We start from the raw sequence: 4888 nt of genomic DNA, 5'->3' as shown, positions 1-4888 counted from the left end.
AAATGCAGCTAAAAATGAAGATTATTTGACTGCTAGGTGGAATTTCAAAAATAATTTTTAAGTTGAAAAGAGAATTGAGGAATAATATCATAGTGTAATCCTACTGACAGAAGAATCTCATTATGTGCAGGAGTTGGATGGTATTGTTAGCCTGAGCCTATCAGTGTACTGATAAGGAAACTGAAGTGAAGAACAGGAAACATGTGTGTCTGGACCACTACCTGAACTGTTTGTTCTTTGCTAATGTTTTTCTTATATTTCTGTATTCTCCTGATTAGTTAAGCTTCTGATTGTGTTTTATCTTCATGACCAGCTTATTAGGCCTTCTAGTGTTCTTTACTGGTGACGTTAGCATTTACAGTATACAGTTTTTACATACAATAGTGTACTTTTGACTGTGTTATCTCACTTCCCATTTTACAGGAGAACGTTCAACAGTGTTCTTCCATTTCTTCCATCCTGATATTTGTGCTACTGAAGTCCTATACTTTAATCAGGTGTGTTACAAACAGTGGGATTTCTATCATTTTTGTTTTGGTAGGTAATGGTTATTTTTACATTAGGTTTCAGTTTATTTAAAATTATCATTGCAAAATACCATATGCATATCCTTAAGTTTATTTTCTGCCATATAGCTAAATATGATATACATTTAGAATTCATTCGAATATGGTTTTTGTTAAAGCCATACTGTATTCCACGCACAGCAACAGAACTTATATGTTAAGTAACACTATAATAGAAATACTTGAAACAGTTTCAAACAGAAGGAAAAGGGGAAATTTTGCATGTCATAAAACAAATTTAACAACAAAAAAGAGTTTCCAAGCAGTCCAATGGGAAACCTGCATTCAGTGTCCACTCACGTCCAAGTCCCACAGTGCCAATGGTCAGTGGATCAAAAAGGAAGCCCAGTTCTCACAATCACTGCCTGAAAGAGGCAACACGTATTGGACTCTTGTGGAATGCAGAAATGGTTCCTGCTACTGCAGAAAGTTGAATTCACACATTCACAATGAAAGAAAGCAAAAAACTAGGCCTCTTTTCTTTCAAATTACCCTTTCTTGTTCTGGAATCTAAAGGTTATAGAATACCTGCAGATACATTTGTTTATGCATATACATGTATACATTATAGACTAGGATCCTGATATAAGGGGAATTTTTTTTTCTTTTTAACATTCTGAGATTGGGTAACTTCATTTAATATTATGCATTCTAGATACTTCCATTTTGCTGTGAATTTTGTGATTTCTTTTTTCTTTAGAGCTGAGTAATATTCCATTACATATGCATCAAATTTTCACTATCCATTCATCTGCTGATGGACAACTAGGTTGCTTCCTTTTCCTTGCTGTAGCAAACAGAGCAGCAATAAACAAGGGGGGGGGGTACAAATATCTCTGTAATATATGGAGTTCTCTGGGAACATGCCCCATAGTGAGATAGTTGGGTCATGTGGTACCTCTGTTTTTTTATTTTTGAGAAACCTCCAAACGGATTTCCAAAATGGCTGTACTAATTTGCACTCCTATCAGCGATGAATAAGGGTTCCTTTTTCTCCACATCCTCTCTAACAATTGTCAGATTTCTTGATAATAGTCATTCTGACTGGGGTAAGTAAAGTGGTATTTCCCTGATGACTCGAGATGTTGAACACTTTGAAAAAAATATTTTATTTATTATTATTATTATTTTTAATGTGTATGCGTGTATTGCCTGCATGTAGGTAAGTGCACCTGTGTCATGCAATGCCCACGGAGGACCGAAGAGGCTGTCGGATCCTCTGAAACGAGTTACGGACACTTGTTCTGCAAGAACAGTCTGTGCTCTTAACCGCTGAGGCATCTCTCCAGCCCCGAGATGTTGAACACTTTTTAAAAATAGTTTTGGGCCATTGTATTTATTTTTCTGAAGACTATGCAATTAGTAGGCCCTATGTTGATGGGTAATTTTATTTCCTTGGTATTTATTTACTGAAGTTCTTTGTATAGTGTGACACTGAGCCCTTGTCTGATGCGTAGGTAGTGAAGATTTTCTTCCATTCTGTGGGCTTTGTGCTCTGCTGATATTTTCCTTAGCTGTGGAAACTTTTTAATTAATATAGTCCCATCTGTTAACAGTTGTGGCTGATTTCTGTGCTACTGATGCTATTCAGAAAGCTCTTGCCTACCCCGATGGCATGAAGATTAGTCCCTATATTTTCATTTAGGAGTTTCAGAGTTTCAAGTTTTAAAATTAAGATCTTTGATCCATTTTGAATTGATTTTTGTACAATGTGAAAGTTTTGATTCGATTCTAATTAGTTTCTTCTGCTGGTGAAAATTCAGTTTTTCCAATACCATTTTTGACTAGGCTGTCTCAGTATTATAGATATATTTGCCTCCTTTATTAAGAATTAGATGGGCAGGGGCTAGACAGATGGATCTGCAGTTAAAAGCACTGGAATGCTCTTGCAGAGGATCTGGGTTCAAATCCCAGCACCTACATGGTGGCTGACAGCTGATTGTAACCCTAGTTCCACGGGATCCAATGCCCTCTTCTGGCTTTTGCAGACATTGCATGACACAGTGCACCTACACAAATACAGACACTCATACACATAAAACAAAAATTAATTAAAATGTAAAAAAAAGAATTAGGTGGACAAAGCTTTGTTGGTTTATTTCCAGGTCCTCTATTCTGCTCTGTTGGTCTATGTGTCTGTTTTTATGCCAGTACCAAGCTATCTTTATCACCATAGCTCTGTAGTATAATTTGAGGGTCAGGTATTGTGATACCTCCAACTGTGTTCTTACCCTATAGAATTGTTTTGGCTATTTGTGGTCTTTCATGGTTCATATGAAATATTAGGTTGTTTTGTTTTCTAGTTCTGTGAAAAAATGATGTTGGAATTTTGATAGGCATTGCATTAAATCTATAGATAATTTTGATAGTATAGCTATTTTCACAATACTGGTTTTGCTAGTCCTGGAGCATGGGAGGTCTTTTCATAGTTGAGTATCTTCTTTGATTTCCTTTGTCAGTGTCTTAAAGATTTTATTCTAGAGGGCTTTGTCTTTTTATGTTCCTTGGTACTTAATTTTTGGTGCTGTGTTGAATGGGAAATTTCCTAGTTTCTTTCTCTGAGAGCAGAGGTTATAGTTTTTAGTTGATTTTGTATCCTACAACTTTACTGTGTTTTATAAGATTTAGACATTTTCTAGTAGCTTCTATAGGATCTTTTAAGTATAGAACCATGTCCTCTGCAAATGAAGACAGTTTGACCTCTTCCTCCCCTATTTTATTCTTGTCTACGTTTTTTCTTGTCCAATTGCTGTAGGTAAGACTTTGATCTCTATATTAAATAAAAGAGGGAAGAATGGGAATCTGCATGATTTTAGAGGACATTCTAGTGTGTCTCCATTTAATATAATGTTGGCTCTAGTTTTGTTGTATATAACTTTTATTATTTTGAAGTTTTCTCTATCTATTCCTAACCTCTCCAGAATGTGTATCATGAAGGCATGTTGAACTTTGTCAAATGTTTTTTCAGCATCAATCAAGATGATTATTTTATTTCTGTACTTTAGTGTATTTATATTGTGTATTATATTTATTGAGTTACTTATGTTTGAACCAACCTTACCTTTCTGGGATATAGCCCACTTGGTCATAATGTATGCTCTTAATATTTCAGTTAGCATGTATTTTGAGGAGAATTTTTGAATCTATGTATAGCAAAGAAATTGGTCTGCAGTATTCTATTTTGGTTGGGTCCTTACTTGGTTTTGGTATTCAAAACACACTGTATTCATAGAATGAATTTGACAGTGTCCCTGTACTTTCCATTTTGTGGAACAATTTACCAAGTATTGGTATGAGGTCTTTCTAGAAAGTTTGGTAGAATTCAGTGGTAAAGTTGTCCGGTATGGGATTTTCTTTGATGGGAGACTTGATCACAGCTTCAATCTCATTACTTATAATGGGTCCATTTAAGTTATTTATATTTTCTGATTTTAATTTTGTAGAAGATATGTATTTAGAAATTCTTCTATTTCTTTTAGATTTCTCAGCCTTTGCAAAGTAATCTCTAAAACCATTCTGCCTAGAGACTTTTATAATGACATCCTTTGATCTCTAATTTTGTTTATTTGTGTCTTTTTCTTTTTGTCAGATTGGCTAAGGATTTGACAATCCTGTTTACTTTTTCAAATAATCAATTCTTTGGTTAATTTTATATTGTTCTTTTAGTTTCTATTTCATTAATTTCTTCCTTAATCTTTGTTGTTTCTTGCCATCTAATTGGGATTGGGATTGGCTCCCTTTTTTTCAAGAGCCTTGAGGTCCATCATTAGGTTGTTTATTTGAATCTCTCAGATTTTTTTGTTGTTGTTTTTGAGACAGGGTCTTGCTGTAGTCTCAGCTCTTCTGGAATTCACTGGCCTTGATTTCACAGAGATCCTTCTCTCTATCTGGCTAGGATTAAAGTTGTAGGCCACCACACTGTTTTTGGTTTTTTTTGGGGGGGAGGTTGTTGTTGTTGTTTGTATTTTTGAGACAGGGTCTCCCTGTAGCCCCAGCTGGCCTGGAGCTCTATGTAGACCAGGCTGGCCTCAAACTCACAGAGATCCACCTGCTTCTGCCTTCCGAGTGCTGGGATTAAAGGCTTGCACCACCATGCCCAGCAGCCCACACTGTTTTTAAAAACCCGATAGTTAAAATGTTATTGTAATTGATATTGCTAATTTCTACCTGATGTTATTTAATAACTAAGAAATAGAAGCAGCCTAGATGTTCAGTAACAAGAATGTTAAATTGTTGCTTACTCATAAAGTAGAAGGTTAAACATTAGTCGTTTAACACTAGGTTAAACAAACTTCAGCTGAGGGTGATGGTATACACTTGCA

This window comes from Nannospalax galili, unplaced genomic scaffold (genome assembly GCF_000622305.1).
Source record: "Nannospalax galili isolate Female #2095 unplaced genomic scaffold, S.galili_v1.0 scaffold45, whole genome shotgun sequence".
Lineage (NCBI taxonomy): Eukaryota > Metazoa > Chordata > Mammalia > Rodentia > Spalacidae > Nannospalax > Nannospalax galili.
The sequence above is the reverse complement of the archived record's forward strand: the minus strand, read 5'-3'. Positions refer to the sequence as shown.